This window comes from Onychomys torridus, chromosome 17 (assembly GCF_903995425.1).
Source record: "Onychomys torridus chromosome 17, mOncTor1.1, whole genome shotgun sequence".
In the NCBI taxonomy this organism is placed as follows: domain Eukaryota; kingdom Metazoa; phylum Chordata; class Mammalia; order Rodentia; family Cricetidae; genus Onychomys; species Onychomys torridus.
This window is the reverse complement of record NC_050459.1, coordinates 29,385,337-29,407,276: the sequence shown is the minus strand read 5'-3', so window position 1 is coordinate 29,407,276 and position 21,940 is coordinate 29,385,337.

Sequence of the window (21,940 nt, the reverse complement as noted above, 5' to 3'; positions counted from 1 at the left end):
GGAGGCAGAAGGATCGTGAGTTTAAGGCCAGCCTGGGCTATGTAACAAGATCCTGACTCAAGGGAGGGGGAAAAAGCCTGTAGAAGAGTAACAGCGACCTAAACTCAACTGTAGTTCTGTTTTATGGATTTTTAAGGCAAACTTCACACAAAGATACTGCTTAGGAAAGACTTCGGTTCCTTTCACATTCCTGAGGTAGAATCTAGATAGCTTTTATAAACTCTCGTCTACTCTGGTTGCTGTTTTTGGCCTACTTTTCTTATAAGCAAGAAGAGACTTTTGGAAGTCCCTCAGTCCGTGCTGTTTTCTCTGCCCCCCAATGTCTAATTCAGGCGAGCGGTTTTAGCTACCCGGGGCAGGTTCTTGAAGGAGGAGTCAGGTCTCCCATGTTCTGTAATGACCAGGTTTTATTGAGGTCCGAACTGGCCCCTGTTAAATTACCGGGTGCCTAGCCAGGATCTAGTTTCCTGTGGACAGTGATGGCAGTGTGAGCTGCTTGTGAAGTCATAGGTCTGTTTGCCTGCTGGTTTGGAGTGGGCTTAGGGCTGAAAGAAAGTCCTGTTAGAGGCCGAGAGATTGGCCGAAATTTGACTCGCATCTTCTTATAAATGCGCTCAGTGACTTTTATCCCCTACTGAATCCTACATCTGATAAATGCAATCTAAAACAAATCAAGCAAAACTAATAAGCAAGCAAACAGAAAATGGCTGGGCCTGCTTCTTTTTTAGAACCATCCCACCCCTTCCATGTTTGAAGTCTTTCTTCTCAGTTTTCCCCGCTGTGAGGCCAGTCTTCAGGGATGACCAAATTCACATCACCCAAACACAGCCTTTGCATTGCTCTGTAACTGTCATGGTGTTGGTTATCTTTGAACCAGTATGCTGTGGAAGACTCTCCTTGTTCAACGTCTACGCAAGCTCTTTGAGCCTTATGCTTGTCTAGGCCTTGACTGTGACCTCTGAACACTTGAGCAGACACTAGCCTAGTTTCCAACAGTTTAAAACCTCATCCTAAAGATGACCCTAGACCCCTTGCCTTAGAAATCCCAAGGCTGCTAAACAAATTTTCTGCTTGTTCTATACAACAATAAAAATTGGGCTCTTTTCCCAGTCTGTATAGGAGGGTCCGAACCTGCCTTCATTCAGCTCCAGTTAGTAAGTGCGTATAGGCTTGGCATGGCTAACTCCTTCTGTAGCTTTTCCATGGCCAATGTGCTGTAGTGTTGTGTCTAGACTGTCCCCAAAGCTCCTGAATTAAGGGCTTGTCCCCAGACTTATACCATCAGAAAGTGGACAACTTCAAGAGATGGGGTCTAGTGGGGAGTCTTAGGTCACTGTACCTTTGAAGAAGTCTGTGAGAAAGCTCTCCTCCTCCTCCTCCTCCTCCTCTTTTCTGCCTCCAGGCCATGAGAGGAGCGGCATTGTTCCCGATACTCCTCCATGATGACACCTTGCCTTGGTATAGGCCCAAACGAGAGGGCCAATTCATCACAGACCAGAACTCTAGGCCATGTTTATGCAAACCAACAGGAGTTGGGCTCAACCTGGACTATTTTCCCTGCAGAAGTAGTTTATCACTCACTAAAATCCTCTTAGTTTTTCACTTCCCTAGACAACGTGCATTGTCTCCACCTAAGCCCGCTGACAGTAGTGACTACAGCATGCACACTCAGTATTTGCCATGGTTCTCTGCAGAGTGCGGTATGTATGGCTTCTCAGGAAACCAACTCTGAAAGGACAGGAACATGAAATTTACACAAATGACACTTACCTGAAGTCACGGGAGTGGGAGATTCATCTACAAAAACTCAGGCTCACAGTCTCTTAGTTGCTTTCTACTGCTGCGAAGGCACTGTGACCAAAACAACTCCTAGAAAGAGACAATTTAATCACAGCTTTAGAGGGTTAGTCCATGATCATCATGGCAGGGAGCAAACAGGCATGGCGCTGGAGCAGTAGATGAGAGCTTTACATTCTGATATGCATGGAGAAAGAAAGAGATGAGAAAGAGGGGGAGAGGGAGAGGGAGAGAGGAAAGAGACAGAGACAGAGACAGAGAGACAGAGAGACAAAGAGGGAGAGACTGGGCCTGACATGGGCTTTTGAAACCTCAAAGCCTACCCCCAGGGACACATCTCCTCCAACAAGGCCATACCTCCTCCAACAAGGCCATACTCTCAACCCTTCCCAAACAGTTCCATTCACTGATGACCAACTCAAATACTTGGCTGAACGGAGATCATTCTCATTTGAATCATCACACATAGTATCAACTTCTCTAGACAGGTTCTTTTTAATTTTCCACTTATTTTATTTTATTGTGTGTGTATGGGCATTTTGCTGGCTGCATGTCTGTGTGTTTCATGTGTACCTGGTGCTGATGAGGCCAGAAGCGCACACTGGATCCTCTGGAATTGGAGTTACAGATTGTTGTGAGCTGTGGTATAGGGCCTGGGAATTGAACCCGGGTCCTCTGGAAGAGAAGCTAGCACTATCAACTGCTGAGCCATCTCTCCAGTCCCCTCCAGACAGGTCTTTTAAATCCACACCTCAGGTAGTGATTGTCCTTCTCCATAAAAGCCAACAAGAGTTTCACTCCTCTGCAACCTTACTCCCTTGTCTGTGCACTCCTGTATACATCCCCACACTTACATGCCACACACAAGCAAATACTATACATGCACACATTGCATACATGGCCACACACTTGCAATTTCCTCTCTGATTTGCTTCCATCTTCTTTACCTTCTCTTCTCTGGAAACGTTCAATTTCACAAGAAGTTAAACAGTATGCGAGTTCAAACCCACAGGGGTGCTATTTCCCAGGAGCCACATATTTACAGAATGACTTAGTTATTTGGGTTTTTTTAAAGATGTATGTATATATGTATGTATGTATGTATGTATATATGTATATATTATACAGAAGAGGGTGCCAGATCTCATTACAGATGGTGGTGAGCCACCATGTGGTTGCTGGGAATTGAACTCAGGACCTCTGGAAGAGCAGTTGGTGCTCTTAACCTCTGAGCCATCTCTCCAGCTCTGGTTTTTTGTTGTTGTTGTTTTGTTTTTTGTTTTTTCAAGACAGGGTTTCTATGTGTAGCTTTGGAGCCTTTCCTGGATCTCACTCTGTAGACCAGGCTGGCCTTGAACTCACAGAGATCTGCCTGCCTCTGCCTCTCTGGTACTGGGATTAAAGGAGTGTGCCACCACCGCCCAGTCTGATGTATTTATTTGTTTATGTTTGTGTATGTATAGGAGCACATATGTGCACATGTATGTGGTCAGCCTTCTGTGTTTGTGTCTCTTCAGTCACCTTTAGCCTTGTTTTTTAAGACAAAGCCTCTTGGGGATTTAGCTCAGTGGTAGAGCGCTTGCCTAGCAAGCACAAGGCCCTGGGTTCAGTCCTCAGCTCTGACCAAAAAAAAGACAAAGCCTCTCCTTGGCCTGGCAATTGCTAGTTTGGCTGGGCATGTTGGTCAAGAAGACACAGGGATGCTCAAATCTCTGCCTCCCTTGCTCTGGGATTACAAGCACAGGCCACCACACTCTACTTTTTAATGTGGATTCTGGGCACTGAACATAGGTCACATCTTCCCAGCCCCGAGAATGAATTATTAAGGTGAAAAAAATTATGGTATTTTAACTTACTTCTAGAATTCTAGACTCTCTTACATTACTATAAATTTGTGAGCACCTGCCATGCCAAGAAAAGAGAGACCTTTTAGGAGGGGGTGTGCTATGACACTGTAGTCTTAGAGCAATCTGGGCTGTCTGGGCCAACTCGGACAAGGGAGACACTTGAGCCCAGATGGGCAGATGATCAACGGCATCTTTACAAGGATGTAGCCGGAGTGAGTTTCAGTGAGCCCCAGGACTTTTTCCCTCTGGTACCATTTCCCATCGTGATGGGCTGTGGTTCAAGATCTTAATATTGCACAAGCCCGGGCAACTTCTGTTTGTTCTCAATGTCTTTTTTTTTAATTAAATAAACTTGTCTGAAAGTAGCATTATTCTCACTTCCCCCTACCATCATTTAAAAAACATCTACTGTGATTTCCAAATGCTTGTTCTGGGCTGAATTCTGTGCCTTGTCCCAGCTCATATGTCAACATCCAACCCCCAGAATCCCAGAATGCAGTTACTCTGAGGAGTCAGGGTTCCTTTAAAGAGGTAACCGATGAGCTCATACTCATGGGCCCTAATCCACATATGACTCCGTATGAGCAGAGGTGTCCAGGGCACAAATGCACAGGGGAAGACCACATGAGAACCCAGGAAAACACAGCCATCTGCAAGCCAAGGAGACAGACTCTGAGAGAAACAATTTGACCTGCTCAGACATCAGGGCCCCAGAACTAAGCAAATCTGTTTCTGTGGTTTATGCTGTCCAACCTGGGGTACTTTGTGATGGCCATTCTTGCAGACAGATACATATCTCTGAGAAAAATATGTATTTTGCAGATAAAAACTCCCCCATGAATGCATGTGTTCAGAGCCATGAGGACAAACTGGGGACTACAAGAATAAGGCTTTTTTTTAGAGTCCTGTGTGGTGCTTTTACCTTTTTGTTGTGCATTTGTAAAATTGTGGTGTAAAAAGAGCACCTTGCACACACTGGAGAGATGATTCAGAAAGTAAAGAGCTTGTTTTGTAAGCACGAGGATCCCCGGCACCCACATTAAAAAGTTGGGTATGGGCATGTGTCTATCTCTCCAGAACTGGGCAAGCAGAGATTGGAGAATCCTTAGGGCTTGCTGGCCAGCCAGTCTAGCCAAACTGGTAAGCTGTAGGTTCAGTGAGACATTATCTCCAAAAAGTAGGGTGGAAAGCAATGGACACCTGGCGTTGATCTCTGACCTCTACACATAAGCATACATGTGCATGTCTACCTACCTGCAGAGACATGTGCAGACATCTGAGCACATAACACACACACACACAAAAAAAGAAAAGAAAAAGAAAAGGAGAAGAGGGAGGAAGAGGAGGAGGAGGAGAGGAGGAGGAGGAGGAGGGGAGGAGGAGGAGGAGGAGGAGGAGGAAGAAGAAGAAGAAGAAGAAGAAGAAGAAGAAGAAGAAGAAGAAGAAGAAGAAGAAGAAGAAGAAGAAGAACCAACTAAATCAAGGCAGGTGAAGAAGTCACAGGTCTACAATCCTAGCCCTTAGGAGGATGAGGAAGGGGGATTGGAAGTTAATAACCATCCTGGGCTATATAGTAAGAACCTGTTTCATAAAAGGAAAGAAAGAGAATAAAATCAATAAAGCAACGGTCTATTCTTATGGAACAGAAGTTTTTAACCCAGACTTGCTTGGACAATCATGCTGGGAGATGTGCGGCAATGGTTACTGATGCTTAGATGCCATCTCCAGAGTCATTGGACAGCAGCCTGTGTTGGGCACCCAGCCCCCAGCCCAGGGACTTCTAATGAGTATCGAGGGTTGAGAAAAAAATTGTTGGAAACCAGTTAATTAGGAAAAACACTGACAATTAAATGTTTGTAAAGGGAGTCATTCTGTTTCATCTTTCTGAAGATCCAATTTCATACACAACTGTACATTGCTCTACCACTGTGAAAACACTTCTCACTCCGAATGTGGCTTCCTTCCTTCTGGCCCTCAGTCACTGGGGAGACAGCTGATAATGTGCTATGGAGCGAGGACAGAAACAGCCTAGGGATCTCTTCGCTACTGATCAAGACAAGGTACAAGTTTCAGGGCAATGTCTACGTGAAGAAGAAAGTCCGTTTGGATAGGGGCTCGCTACAGCCCACATCCCCCTAATTAGCAACTTGCATCCCAGCCCTGTGCAGCACTGGCCTCCTTTGGTGGAGCTGGGGTGACAGCCAGTTCCTTGGAACTTGGCAGCCAGTGAAAGCCTATGGGTGCCAATTAACTGGAGCTGCCTTCAACCCCGAGCTACTTAATGGTGGCTTTTTAACGTCTGTTGGTTTTTCATTAGAGATTGATCTGACTCTGTGGATTTCTAATGCCCTTTTATTTGGTAAATCAATCTTAGTCTGGCAGTGTCACATACACAGGGAAACCTCGGCTGGAAGTGACTTTTAAAACTTAGCTCTCGGTTGCAGAAGATGTGGGGAGTGAAGGATGGAAGAGAAACAGGACAGCTGGCCCTCCTCCAGGATATGGAACACCCCAAAGACCCAGAGACCCAGCCGTAGGAAACGTCCAACAGGAGGTGATCCCAGACAGCCTTAGCGAGGGCAGGCATTGTAACCCTATCCTTTTCTATATGACTTTTCAGTTATTATCTGAGTCATTGACTCAGAAGGAGATTTGACAACTGTACACTCAAGTCTCACGTCAACCTTGGTCTCCAGGAGCCACAACGATAGATGGGTTAGACAAAAAAGCGCTTACCTGGCCTCTTGAATATTCTGATTGGCTCAGCCAGGCAATCTGCCTAAACAATTGGATGGGGCACCTTTGGGAACAACTCCAGAGGCTTCTCACCCTTGGCCAGGCTCCAACCTCTGATTTATCTTGTGCAGAACAAGATATCCTGACAACAACTTTTGGCAGGGGCTAGTGAGGGAAGGGTATGCTAACTAGCCTGTCTGGTAACCTGCCCCAAGAGGAGCTGTTCTACGATCCAGTGAACCAGGGTTGTTCAGCTGTGGTACCCTTGACTGCCTCCAGCTCGTGAGCCAAAGAGGAGATTCCCCTGTGCACACAGCCAAGGGAAGAAAAATGGTTCAAGCCCACAATCTAATCCACCAGGGGTTGGGTAATTAAAAAAGCAAACAAACAAACAAACAAACATGTCTCATGTTGAACAGTAGTATTTATATTATATATTAATTCTATGTACTTATATGTGTGTGAAATTACATATGGGCATTAAATCACAGTAATTATTAAAACACACAAGTAGAAAATTGACAATAGTGTATGGTGATGTTACCCTTAAAATATATATGTTATACAAATAATTACATATGTATCTAAGGTTATATGTCTGCTGTCATAATAATTATCAAAACATATACAGAAACATCAGAAAACTATCTATTCAGTTGGCTAATGCCAGCCTTATGTGTGTGTCTGCCAAGCAAGTATTTAATGTCCTGTTTCCAGGGGTTCAATAGTAGTGTCTAGTTAAGTACCAGGTTCACTGGGAATCTTGGAGACTGAAGGATGGTAGTTACATTTTCTGATTAACTCTGGGCTCACGAGCAAATGCCCTCTAGTGCCAGCCTGATGACATGCCTAGGAGATGCCTGTATCTTTCTATCATCTGCTTTCAAAGGTGCACTTCCAAGAGAAACCTGGATCCCTGTTTGCTTCATTCACACCTTGTAGTCCCACAGGTTGACTCTACTCCTCTGTCCTTACAACAAGAATAAAGAATGTCTAAGGGTGAAGGCTAGCCTAGATGTTACTTTTCACCCTAAAGCCAGGCTAAGGGTTTGTTTTCTCGTTATTTTTCTATTTCTTCCAAAATGAAACCGCTACAAACAAGGGAGGAATTGCAATCATATCAACAGGCAGAGACGTTTGTGTCCGTCAGAGCTGCTTTCACTGGGGCCTGGGTGATCTTCTCCTTTCTCATGTCCACATGCCCCAAAGGGTGGGCTCATCTATGTTCATGTTATGGCAGCATTGAATTCCTGCAGCACCAGCTGGGACACCAGCTTCTATGTGGCTTGTTCCATGTAGAGCAGGCTGTAGGGAGCATGAAGTTCTCTTTGCATGTCAAGAAATACTGACTTCCACTGCCCGTGTGGCCAACTTCATGGATCAAGTGTCTTCTGCAGAAGTTGGTGCCACAAGATGGTAGCTGTGGAGAGCTGAGGAGTTAACATCCCTCTTGATGTCTAAGTGTTAGAAGAACTAAAGAAGAGCAGAAAGGAGTGGATGATGGCACAGTGAGGATACTGGCACCTTCACCAACAGAGAATAACCATTGGACATCCTAAGACAACTTTAATATATATTTAATAATTAATATATTAATATTAACATATTATATCAATACAACACCATAACATTATATTAATAGAATAGACATATATATATATATATCCTTAAAGTGTAGGCCTAAATAACCAGAAGCATATCCCAAGATTTACAACAATAAATGTTACTGAAATTGGCAATTGTAATAGAGGGGTAGAGCCCAAGCCATTTCAGAGTCAGCCAAGTGACAAGCTCCACATGGCATCAGTGTTGTCCTGTGAAAATCTTGGATTCTAATGGTGTCTACAGAAAATAGGAAACTCAGACACCTGACAAGCAGACTGTCACAGAAGTTAATAAAAAAAGACCAACTACAGGTGCCTCTTTAACCTGACCAGTCTGTGCGGGTTTCATTTCCCACAGCAGTACATTGTCTAGTTCTATCTTGGAGACCAAAATGCACAGAGAAAGAACCTCCCACTCAGAAGCAACTTATCTACAGATTCTATAAATTTGTACAGTTTTGTCCATTTAATATATACACTGTGCTATACAAAACATCAAGACATACTGTTGAAAAGAAACATTTAAACAAACTGAATTTGTTGGAGCTCATCTGAGCAAATACCATTTCATGGACCGGGCAATACTCAAAACTGTATGGGGTTCTGATACTCCACCCTCAGGAGGAGCAATGAGTTTCATGTATTCAATATGGAGGCAAAATGGAGGAACAATCTGATTGACCACAGATGGCGTCTTGTGATACATGGATGGGTATGACATGACATTTACCTTATCTGGATATGACCAAATGTGAAGTTCTTAATTATGTAACTATGTGGTTGGTTTGCTGTCTATGATCAACAGAGGTTATTTTTAAAGCCAGTCATGAGAAATATCTCCAAGTTAAGTTCTAGGCTGATTATGCACAAAGTCTTGTTGAGAAACGTCCACTCAGCTCACTGGGTGATTCTTTTTTGTCATTCTTCATGTTTTTGCCATTCTGGTTGGAGTGAGACTATCTCACACACACAGTGGGTGGCCATGTGCTTAAGACTCCCAAAGAGATGGAGTTTGACAGGGAGACTATGATGACGTCTATCAGAAGATGACGGCAAGAGACATGAAATGCCCTTCAACTCTGGAACTCCACCAGCAAAGCCCCTGAACAAAACCAACAGCAGTTAAGTAGATCAAGGAATGAGCCAGAAGAGATTATTTTAACCAAGTAGCCTGTTTGCTACCTTCTTGTGACTGAGTTTCTACACCAAATCTATGTACTCACTAGGAGGACGAAACGGTGGCTGTCACATCCCCATCCCCAGCTGAGCCAGAAGTTCAGAGAGTTCTGCAAAGGAGTTTGGAGAGTCTTGATATACACTGATACCATCCCAATGGTAGAGTCAGTCACTGTGTTAATGCTCGAGAAGTTTCTAACCATCTCCTTACTTAATGTAGGCCAAGTCAGGTAAGGATTGTTCCACCAAAGAATGCCCTTTATGGTGGGGTTATGCCTGCTGACAAAGCCTTCCTTATTCTGTAGTGAAAATTAAGAGATATAGATCTACAGTCAGTTTCCAGTTGGCTGTAAAATGACAGCATTGGAATCTTGAGTCTGTGTTGGCCTGTTATTTTCCACATGGCATTACTCATGTATATGGTTGCTCATTAAATCCTTCCCAGGTAAAATGTTTCTTGGAGGGCACACCAGTTTCCTGAGGGATACCTTATAAAAGGATCACCAGGACATAGGCACTAGAAGAATTATCCAAGACATCATTAACTCTTTGTTTGATTGGAAGCAATTGACAATTGGGGTATTAGGGTTATGAGATTCTCTATTAACTGCCAAATTATCTTTATTTCTTAAAAAACTCGGCTTCTTGAATAATTTAGCTGCAAAATTCCCACTATAGGTTTTTCCTTCCACCAAATTTGTATAAGAAATTGAATGTGTGGATCTCAAAGCCTAACCTGTAGAATGGACATTCTGGAGTCTAAAACTTAGAGGTAGGGTCTTTGCCAAAGTTAACACCAAAGAAAAAATGCATTTGAACTCTGTTGAACACGGTTTTTACCAAGTCCTACTTAGCATTCACACTGTGGCAAAACTTCAGTGTGCAAACACTGCTCCCCTTCCCCCCAGCTCAAGAGAGTCCCTCTGGATTGTTAGAATTATCTACTTGTTGAAGACTTCAAGGTAAAAGCATGCGGGTGTGGAAGAAATCTAGCTGTGGATTGGTTTCCTAACATAGATGAAGACTTCTCCTTCACCATGAAATCTTCATCCTGCTCTTCCTTTCCTGTGTCATCTTTCCAACCAGGGTAAGTGAACACTGTGACAAAGGCTGATGGTTTCCACACAGAACCTGAGTATTTAGTTAGTACCATGTTAAATCAGAATTTAAATCTTAGAGATCTGGTTCGGCCTGTAACAGGTCTCACTGCTGTTCCAAGTGTGACTGTTTATTCAGATTGTACATTGCCCAGAGATGGCATTGCCTCCAGTGGGCTAGATCCTCCCATATCAGTCAAGAAAACGCCCCCACAGACTTGCCTGGAGGCCAATGATGGAAGAAATTCTTCCCAGGTATATCTGAGTTTGTGTCAAGTAGACAAAACTAACCAGCACAACCATCAAGATTAATGAAAACATAGGACATTTGAAGAGATGCTAGTTTGATGAATGGAGTCTCCACTGGAGATAATAAAAGGCAGCGACTGTCTGCTGCCTGGAAAAGAGACAGCAGAGGCATTCTTGGTTACCCGTGGCAATTCAGCGACATAAAAGAATACAACACATTAAACAAATGTAACACAGCTTCAACTAACATTCCACAATACCCACTCTTCAATACTAGGTGTTTGCTAGCTCTGTTTAGTTTCCTAAACCTGTTTGCTTCACTCAACCCCTCTCCTCAGCTTTCAGTTTTTAAAAGAGAAAGTTTATTTTTTTCCTTTGATTTCAATGAATCTTCCAACATTCCTTTTAGGTAGCTGGTATTAGAACATAGACCCTCTAGATGCCTCTCTGTCCCAGACATTAGGCCACACCCCTTGTGGCTCTGTTTCTCTAAACAGAGAGTTAAAGAACCTTGCTGTTACGGCCTTGATGTACTTCCTCCTCATCCCAAGGGTAAGATGTGTGTATGGCCTTTTCCAGTACTTGCTTCCTTGGCAAGCAGGCTATGCTGGTCTAAATCACCTGGTACAGAATCAACTCCCCAGCAGCCTCTGAAAACCTGTGAAAGGCAGAAAATCAGTTTTGTCCAGGAATATTTCGCTGAAGGCTCTCGCTGTCTCTCACATTCAGCCACCAGCCTCCTCACGCTGTGCATGGAAGCCCTATTTCTCACTCTTCTATTTCAAGCTGTCTCTCTTCCTGGAGTTCCTCTCTTTCCCTGCAAGAACTCACCGTGATATCTCTCCTGCTATCCTACCCCAAGGCCCAATCATGCCTGCCCTCACGGTAACGAGGCTCTCACTTGTAATAAAGCTCATCCTCAGGGTCAGCTTCCTTCTACTGCTCTTCTATAGTAACTATATCACTTGGTGCCTAGGCCTGGAGATTTCAGACCTGGATGAGGAAAGAGTGAGCTGTGGATGAGAAACAAAGTCTCAAGGCTATAAGGAGGGAGGGGGAATTGGAGATGGGGTGGCCTGTCAAAGTATCCAAACTCTCCACCATCTGGGGAACAAGTTTCCCAAACATGAGCCTGTGGAGGTCATTTAAGATTCAGACTGTAGCCGGGCGTTGGTGGCGCACGCCTTTAATCCCAGCACTCGGTGGGCAGAGCCAGGCGGATCTGTGAGTTCGAGGCCAGCCTGGGCTACCAAGTGAGTTCTAGGAAAAGGCGCAAAGCTACACAGGGAAACCCAAACACTCGAAAAACCAAAAAAAAAAAAAAAAAAAAAAAAAGGATTCAGACTGTAGTGTTCTCTATACTATGGAAGTCATTTAAGATTCAGACTCTTGTGTTACCCATACTGTGGGGGTCATTTAAGAATCAGACTCTAATGTTCTTTATAATGTGGGGTCACTTAAGAATCAGACTCTAGTGTTCTCCATAGTGTTGGAAAACAAAAACAAGGCCCTGGCTCACTCTCCTGGACCCAGAAGTTGAATTCACAGCCAGTGAGAAACAATTGGTCAAGAATTAGAAAGGATGCAGTTCTGCATGGTCTGTCTTTCTGACCCTGGCTCTCCCATTCTGATGGTTTCCTCATTGGTGAGGGTTGGTGTCTTGATCTTCAGCTCCATGACTCCAGTCCCTGTGCACTGCTACAAAGTCCTGGACATTTCTCAGCTCTGTGCAAGAATATTTGGTGGTAAATATCTGGGCTGGAGAAAGTGTTGTCTCTTACAAGTCAATAAATATGCTTTGCTTATCACAAGCACATAGACTAATACTTTGGTTTTTTAATGATCTCTCGTGGTCAAAACCCACAATGTTGCAGAATTCTGAAGGATATCCATACATCTCAAGTCAGATGCTAGAACCCAGTCCTTCTACCTAAACAGGAATCTTATGACTGTACGGAACCTGGCCCACAGTCAGCCTGCTCTGCCCTTAGAAGGAGGTTATGACGAGGCCCCAGCCCCTAGCTAACATGAAACACTAGGAATGATGTGCCAGAGTCTACCAGGTTGCATATGGAACCAACTCTGTGGCTTCAGAGCCTCCTGCAATGATCATGAATAAAAGGGAGGATGTTGGAAAAACTGAGGAATTTTCAACTATCAGTAATTACTGCAAATACTGTCTCTGCATTATGGTTGCCCAAGTATTTGAGTACCTAACAGAAATATTGAAAGAGAGGCCATAAACCCACAGTGGGCACATAGAGTATAAAATCTACGAGATAGCTTCAGGAGTGCTGCATACCATTCTCATCACAAACTAAGTTTGACCTCGAGTTGCTTCCCTCCGTGTTTTAAATTTGGCCTAAAGGTTTTTCTGTATCTGGTGAACCACAGCCTAACTTGATCTGAAAACATTCTAACTGTAAGAGTAGCTGAATCCCAGCCAGTCACAAGCAGCCAACTGCTGGAATCATGGTCAAGTAAGACAGAGCTATGGTCAATCAGGCTATATGTGTGGCTCACTTTGTTTTCTAAACAAGAGTTCTTTTTTTTTTTTTTCTTTCTTTCTTTTTTCAAGATAGAGTTTCTCTGTGTAGTTTTGGTGCCTGTCCTGGATCTCGCTCTGTAGACCAGGCTGGCCTCGAACTCACAGAGATCCACCTGCCTCTGCCTCCCAAGTGCTGGGATTAAAGGCGTGCGCCACCACTGCCTGACGCTCACCTTGTTTTCTGTGTCACTTCCTTTCATGTGCTGGGCCAGGGCCTTCTGGACTTTTCTTTGTCAGTTAGTACCATTGTATAATTCTGGCACAGCAAATAAAACTAATTAAGATCTGTGAAATTAGATTTGCTGTGACTTTATCTTTTAATTATGCAGTCTCTTTAGCACTTAATTCTGTTCCGTCTAATAAGAGAACTCAGCATCATTCATGTGGGAAAAGTTAAACCTGAAGAAACTAGGGACTGAGCCTGAAGGCTGAGCACACTTTCAATTGTTGAAAGAGCTGTGGTTGTCACAGCACTAGTGTGTGTGTGTGTGTGTGTGAGAGAGAGAGAGAGAGAGAGAGAGAGAGAGAGAGAGTAGTTGGATAATCTTTTTGTACACTGTGAAGATGTGTCTCTGCCAAGGCATCTTCTGATTGGTTTCATAAAGAGCTGAATGGCCAGTAGCTAGGCAGGAGAGGATGGGCGGGACTTCTGGGAAGAGAGAGGAACTCTGGGAAGAATCTTAGAGGCAGGATTCACCAGTGAAGTGCAGAGGGAGTCAGACTACTGTACTGAGGAGAGGCAATGAGCCACATGACAGGATGTAGACTAATATAAATGGGTTAATTTAAGTTTTAAGAGCTAGTCTGGAACAAGTCTAAGCTAAGGCCAAACTTTCATAATTAATAAGAAATCTCCATGTCATTATTAGGGAGCTGGTGGTCCAAAGAAAGTCTGACTATAAGAGAGAGAGAGAGACAGAAAGAAAGAGATACAGAGACAGATAGAGAGACACAGAGAGATGGACAGACAGAGACAAACACAGAGAAGAATGACTATGAGCAAAATGGTCTAGTAGTCTAACAGGCACAGTACAAACACTACCTGTGGCTGCAGGAACTTCCCTGCTCTGCAGGGTTTTGTGGAGGAAAGAAAATGTAAACACCATCCTAGAGTCAGCAACAGTGTGTGCACTAAAGGCTGGTTGGTCAAAACAACAATACCTTGAGAATTAGCAGCCGACAAGCTTCTACCTTTACCATGTTCACAGGTTGCCAACTCCTAAGTCTCTCTTTGCTTCCTGGCATAATAGAGAGACCCAATGAGTGAGATCTAGACAGGAATGGGTTAAAAGCTAATTTAAAAACTCAAAACTGTGTGGTCCTGGACAATTGAGTTGTTTGTTTGTTTTTGTTTGTTTAAGACAATATTTCTCTATCTGTCCTGGGACTCAACTCTGTAGACCAGGCTGGCCTTCAGCTCACAGAGATCTGCCTGCCTCTGCCCTCTGAGTGCTGGGATCATAGGCATACACTACCGTGCCCAGCATATGTAGTATGGTATAGCAAATTGACTTCCCACTCCTAATGAGGTCAGGTTCTACAATATACAAATAAGCAAAAGAAAGGAATAACTAAATGTGTGCTTGCCCCATTCCTGAGGAGGCTGACTCTTGGAGTCCCCAATGTCAGACTACTTCCTCCAACGGGGCTAGAGAGCATGATTGCTTTTATGGGGCTTGCCATTTGGTGGGATTTAAAGTCGCCCTGCATTAGAAAGTGGTAAACACCATTCAAAGACTTAGGCAGGGATAGAGGTGGCCAATGAAAAGACTTCTTTGTGGTAGTGTTATTTTAGCTGAGACCCCGGTGACAGGACACTTCCATATAAAAGAAAGACACTCAGGCAGGAGGATCAGCTAGAATAAGGTTCTCATGAAGAGAATGAGCCTGAGCAAGGCAGCTTGAAGGAGTGGTCCAGGATGAGGGCATGGAGTTAAACATGGAACTAGATCACTTAGGCCATTGTGCCAAGTAAGTTCAAACACAAGGTCAAGTCGTGAGCTGCCTTCCCTTGAAAGCTCTTGACAACTGAGAAAGGAAGGGTAAGAGGAAAGAAGTCCTGTTAGGAAGTTCTGCAGTGGACAAGAAATGCTGGCCACTGATGTTTGAAGTGTTGGTGGGACTGGGAAGTAGCCACAGGTTCTATTGATGCTTTGGAGTGGAGGTTGGCAGACATAGGCAGTGTTTTTGGTATGAGGTATGGGGAAACAGAGAATCTATTACATACTATTTTACTTCCTCCCACCCTGCGATGCTTCTTCCAAAGGCAGTTAATGTCTTTCCACTTAGGACTCACTGTATAGAAGAATGAGTTTTTTTGTTTTTTTGTTTTTTTGTTTGTTTGTTTGTTTGTTTTCTGGTTTTTCGAGACAGGGTTTTTCTGTGTAGCTTTGCTCCTTTCCTGGAACTCACTTGGTAGCCCAGGCTGGCCTTGAACTCACAGAGATCTGCCTGGCTCTGCCTCCCAAGTGCTGGGATTAAAGGCGTGCGCCACCAATGCCCAGAGTATCTTTAAACACGAGAATGACTCTCAGTCAGAACGATGCACATGGAAGGGCACACAGGACAGGCTGCTCTTGTTTCCCTGACACTGGGGCATGCATCCGTGTAGTGGGATGGATGAGAGTCTGTCGTGTCCATGGCATGCATGTTTGTACCTCTTCTTAATCACCTCTCCTCAGACTCTTACATTCAGATGAGTTAAATGTGGCTGCTCAGCAACTCCACAGCCAGGAGAGTCAAACACCACGTTAGACTGTTCCTTCACTAGAGCTTCAAGCTTGTCTTTTGTCAACCACCTGACAAGAGAGGCTGCTTCCTGGGCTGGAGAGATGGCTCAGCGGTTGGGAGCACTGACTGCTCTTCCGGAGGACCCAGGTTCAAATCCCAGCACCCACAAGGTAGCTCACAGCTGTCTGTAGCTCCAGTTCCAGAGGATCTGACACCCTCACACCAATGCACATAAAGTAAGGTTAAAGTATTTTTTAATTGGAACAGAAAAAGATACGCTGCTTCCTGACCCCACGGGCACTATGGGAATGGTACCTCCCTACCCTAATGTGCTTGCTTCATGGCTTACACGAGGTTCTAAACAGTGCAGGTTCACTGGAAGAATCCAACAAGCACTGGGTTCCTGCTCCCTCAGGAAATTGAGCCGTTTCTAGTGTGCTGTTCATTCAAAGACTATTTTTAAAGCACACACCATTAACCACGTACCGTTCTAGATGTGATTGTGAAAACAATGAATTAGACTCAGCTCCTGCCTTGTGGGGGTGATAGGCTAATGGGAGGAAACAGGATGTGATAAGCAAATAAATAATATAACATTAGCTTATTTATGACAAGAATAAAATAACACAATGGGGTAGAGAATGTGGATGCTCCCGGATTGCCTCCATATCATGGAGATACTGGCTCTGAGATCCAGGACTCTGTGAGATCCAGGACTCTGCTCTCAGTCCCAACATCGTAGCTATTATACCCATTGTTATTTCTAGATAAAATGGCTAAAGGAGAACCTTGAGAATGACTATTTTAATTAACTGGATTTATTTATTGCCAAAGAATACTAATTCTCTAGGTCTTTCTGTTTCAGCTGCTGTTCTTGGAGAATGTTCGTGACTTCTAATGTATTGCATTCACGTTCCTGATCGAGGAACATAGAAGAAAGCAAGCTAAGAAGCCCAAAGTATCTTTTAAGATCTAAGTTCATTATCTGAATCCCAGTACAGTGTTCTGGATATTGACACAGATGTAAAAGCAGTTTGGGCTGAGTTGGATACTAGTGACAGTATGTCTAAAGCAGATCGTTGTGACCTAGCAAGTTGTAGAGGAGTCAGGAAACCTGCTGATATTTTGATCCTCTGTTTCTGAGCTTGTCTTTTCCTTTTGATCTTTGTGTGAGCACTTTTCTATCAGCATGGCCAACCCTTGATAGTAACAATTTAAACAGGGAAAGATTCCTTGTAACTTGTGGTTCCAGAAGTTTGGTCTATCACTTAGCTGTGCTGATTCTGGGTCTGAGGTGAGGCAGAACTGCTTACCTCTAGACATACATACATACAGACAGACAGACAGTCAGGGATCAGGTCTTCATACACCTTTCAAGTGTATACCTTCTTGTGACCTTTCTCCATCTCTCAATAAGGTCATTGTCATTGTGATCCCATCACCTCAGTGATTGGATCCACCAGTAGGGGAACGTTTTGTGGAACACTTCGTGTTCAAATCACAAACACCTTGGTTCCTCTTGAAGATACAGTAGATTCAGTTTCGTCTATAGTTGTCAAACTCATTGTTAAAAAAGTTGTTTGCATTTAGGTTTTAAAAACTGGCTGTTATGGGACTTGAGAAGTGGCCTCAGTGGTGAAGAGCACTGGCTGCTCTTCCAGAGGACTTAGGTTCAATTCCCAGCACCAACACAGTGGTTCATAACCACCTGTAACTCCACTTCCGGGTTAGAATGCCCTCTTGAGGCCTCTGCAGGTGCTGTGCACACGTGATGCGCACAGACATGCATGCAAAATGTTCCAACACATAAAATAAAAATAAATTATTTTAAAAAGTGTTTAACAACAGCTGTTTTCTATTGTGCTGTAACAAATTAGCACATACTTTACAGCTTGAAATAATACAAATTAATGTTTTTATAGGTTCAGAGGTCAGAAATCAGAAACAAGTCTTATTTAATTAAATTCAAGGTATCAGTGAGCTCTGTTCCCTGGGACCTCATGGGGAGATTTTCTTTCCTTTCCACTTCCAGCTCCTGGGGAAATGTCCATGTTTTCTGGTGCACAGGCTTTCTTCTGCTTTCCATCAGAACAGTACCTTCAAATTCCTCACCACAATGCTGCTTTCATGCCATCTCTCCTTGCCTGACTCTAACCCTTCCATCCGTCTCCTTCCTTAGGAAACTGCTACAATTCAGCTCTTAATTATGCCCCGAATATCCATGTGGTAAAGTCTCATCCCCATCTTGATGTTCTTGAGAGGTGGTGAAAACCTTCAGAGCTAGAACGTGCGTGAGTCTTGAGGTCGCTGAGGAGTTCGCCCTGGAAGGAGATTCTGGGATCATGGTGTCCTTTTTCCTCCCTCATTTGTTAACCATGAGAGAAGCACTGTTGCCCGGCCATGCACTTCTGATGTGATGTGCTGCCTCGACACAGATCAAAAGCAATGGGAACATCTGCTCACTGACTCCAACTCTGAACCTGTGGCCATAATATGACCTCCTTTAAGATGAATACCTCAGGGGATTGTTACCACGATGAACAGCTCATGCTCCATGGCAATTACACTGAGCCCAATCCAATGTCAAGACCTGTAGTTAGATTGTCTTTGCCAGACCCCTATGTCCTTTTGTCTTGTGACAGAGTGCAGTCACTCATTCTAGGAGTAAGAGGTGGTCATCTCTCATTGTAATCTGGGGAACAGTGTTATTCAGTCTATTGTAACTATTGCCTTCCTAGAGATATTTGCCCTGGTTTGTTTCTGGACCAAGGTTGCGTTGTCACATCTGGTCCCTTAGAAGGGACCATCAATTGAAGTAAAGTCCCCCAGGGAACCACATGAGGTTAGACCCAGGACAAGCAGGAGATGCTGTTTCTGGGTGGCCAGTGGGAAATGAGAAGCTAACCTTCTGTCCTGAATCCCTTAAGCCTTAAAGCCATTGGATCCTTCCTTCTTTTACATATAGATGAAGCTGAAAGTAGACAATGACTGAATTATAACTTGGGAGTCTCACTCAGCAGCTGAACCGCCAAACACTGAGTCAAGACAGAGCTGTTGCTCAGTTCCTAGGAAGTCTGGATTTTCTCTGTGTCCAGGCCAATGAAGGCCGCCTGTCAGCTCTGCATTCTCAGGCAAAGGGCCCACAAAAAGGTGCTGTTTGCAGTACTGGCACATTGTGTGTGTGTGTGTGTGTGTGTGTGTGTGTGTGTGTGTGTGTGTGAACTGGCCTTGTTTTAGAATGGAAAAAAACCACCACTCAATATACTCTCAGATAAGAGCACTGACATGACTCGTTATTCAGATCAAAGTCTTTCTTCTGTTTTCCTTTTATAACCAAACCAAATCCAGGTGAATTCTGAACTAGAAAAGAGGCATCTGACTAGTAAAGTCTTTGGCCAGCTCTCAACATTGGGATGAACTTTCTGGGGGGAAAAATCCAGTCTTTTGTTTCATATGGAAATCTCAAATTCCCTCTTTGAATTACATGATTTCCCAAGATTCCAGTCTGTCTATTCTTGGTAAATATTTACTTCTTGCTCCCCACCCCCAGTGTATTCACTCAGAGATTTTTTTTTTAACTTATCGACTTCATAGTGTGTGTTTATGATGGTCTGAGGTGAGGAGCCCAGTTCCTGGTCTTACTGGTTTATGAATGAGAATGGGGGACTGAAGTGATTTCAGTCACAGAAGCAGAGGCTACTGAAGCTGGGTCCTTTGATGTTCTACAGCACAAAGAAAACCTGTGAGGGAGTACGGGTCTGGGAGGGTGGACATTTGAACATCTGTCAGCGGCAAGAATGAGAGCGTTGTCTGGGCCCCAGCAAAAGAGGGGTGACTCTCACTGAAGTCCACAGTAGAGGGGGATAGAGAAGAAGGGATTCTGGGGCTAGGTCTTACAGTCCACATCAGTCCTGCACACTGTGTGACATGGCAGTAGACTCGTGGTCTCTTCTAGCCTCAGCTGCCACCCATGGCATGAAAGATACGTTGGCCAGAAGGCTTTTGAGATCACTATGCTCTTTAGCTAAGTTCACGACAGGGTCGCAGACAAACTCGGAACTCACCATGGTGAGCAAAGAACCACCCTGTACTGGTGAGAAGGGAAGCCTTCTGAGCTAAGAATGCCATGATTGATGGTTACTACCTGTGCCTTAGACAGAGGAAAACCTACAGAGAAGTAGAATCAAGTTCACACAATTTCTAGAACATAAGAACCTAAGAGAATATGCTTTCAATCCCTGATCATTTCAGGACCCGTTTTCTATGACCTCCTTAGAAATGAAAGCTAAGCATCAGGTTCTTCTCAAAGCCAAGCACCCCTACAATTACAGAATTCACCTTGAGGGACTCCCCACTGTCATCCAAACCTGGGAGAAGACGAAACTGAAGCAGTATTCTTAGGTGACCCAGAAAGTGAAAGTCAAGTCAAGAAGGAAACCTACCTTTCCCTAGTCATAGGCACGTCTCGCTGCCACCCCACCTTATACAATACACACGCGGGACATCTTTCAGTATCTGGCATTGTGCTGGTCAAGTAGGTAAGCAGCCCATCATTCTGCAAGCAGGGATCTCCCATCTTTGTGCAGAATATCAAAAATCAGTGAACAAGATCGTTGAGGTGGTCAAAGTGCCTCACAGAAAGCAAAGTGTAGCAACAGGATCAAAATTAATGGGGAAAGAGCTGTGTTTCTTTTTTGTGCTTCTGGGGTTCAAATGCAGGGCCCTGTGCATGCTACACATGTGCTCACTACTGTACTATAGTCCTAGCCTAAGGGGGATGGGGTGGGGTGGGGGTATGGCAGATGTGGGGTGGAAGGAAAGATGTTTCTCAGCTGTGTTCAGTGGCAAAGCCACCCACAACTGCAGGAAAAGTTGTATGATGTAACACTGGTGGGAAATGCATTTTTCTAGGCTATAGACGATGCAGTGTTTTGAGGTTACATCTGAGTTGATGTCTGAATGAGGAGAAGGACTCCAACATATAGACAGTTATTTGGGGAAGAGTCTTCCAGGCAGGAGGAACAGAGCAAACACAGGAGCCCAGAGATGAGAACAACCAAATTACAAGACCTCCTGGGAATGGAATGTGGGGCCAAGGGCCTGGCCTCTGATATGGTCACGAACACTGCCAAAGTCCAGAATGGCCAAGTTCTGTCAGGCATCCTAAGGGGCTCGCTTGGCTTCCACTTTCTGGGTGACAGGAAGCTATTTACTAGGAAAGCTTAGAGAGGTTGGTCATGGGATCCAATATATTCCTGAAAGATGGCTTTGTTAAGTGGAGAATGCTGAGTAGAGGGACAAAGTAGAATAGGGATCTGCTGTGTGACAGACTTCCAGGGCAGACACAACACACACATCTGTCTACTCACCCCAGATTGTGAGCCCACAACAGTCTCAAGTCTGGATACCACCAGAGTCCAACTTGGTGAGCCCAGGGTTTTTATTGAGGTTACTTACAGGAATATGGGTCAGGGGTTACTAAGAGGAGCATAAATGACTCAAAGCCAGCTGTATCATCAAAGCCCACTCCAGCATGGGTGACAGCTCACAAATCTTGGGACCGGAAGCATACTGTGTAGCCATCAGTCAGCCTAACAGTTTTGAAAGTTTCCTTTTCTGGTGGCTCAATTGGTCTGAGCCTCTTCCAGGCCTCTCTGTTGGTCTTTGTTTCCTCTAGACAGTTTGTCTGGTCCCAGCTTCTCCCAAGCAGCTGGTCTTGTCTCAAAATCTTCTATGCAGATTAAGTCATTAGAGAATGACTCTCAACAGTCTTTACTGCTTATAAACCCTTAAGGAAGTAGGGACCTAGTGAATCTGGTAAATTTCAGGGACTTCCTGTTTTGAATTGCTTACTTGCTGTCTTAAGGGAGCTTCTGAGAAGGATAGAGTATTTTTTACATACCCCTAAAACATTCTGTTGTTTCACCTCTTTGTAAACATCTTGTTTTAAAATAACATGTTGTCCACAGCTCCAGGGAAGCTAGGTAACAAGGAGGGCCCTAAGAAGGACACATGGATGGCCCTGTGTAGGAGAAATAGATGATATCTCCTGGGTAAACTGGGGGTGAGTGAATGGTAGAAGGGAGGAGATAGGGGATGAGAACATGAGGGAACAGGATGGTCAAGCTGAGGGAGGGGTGGTATGGAAGAGCAATG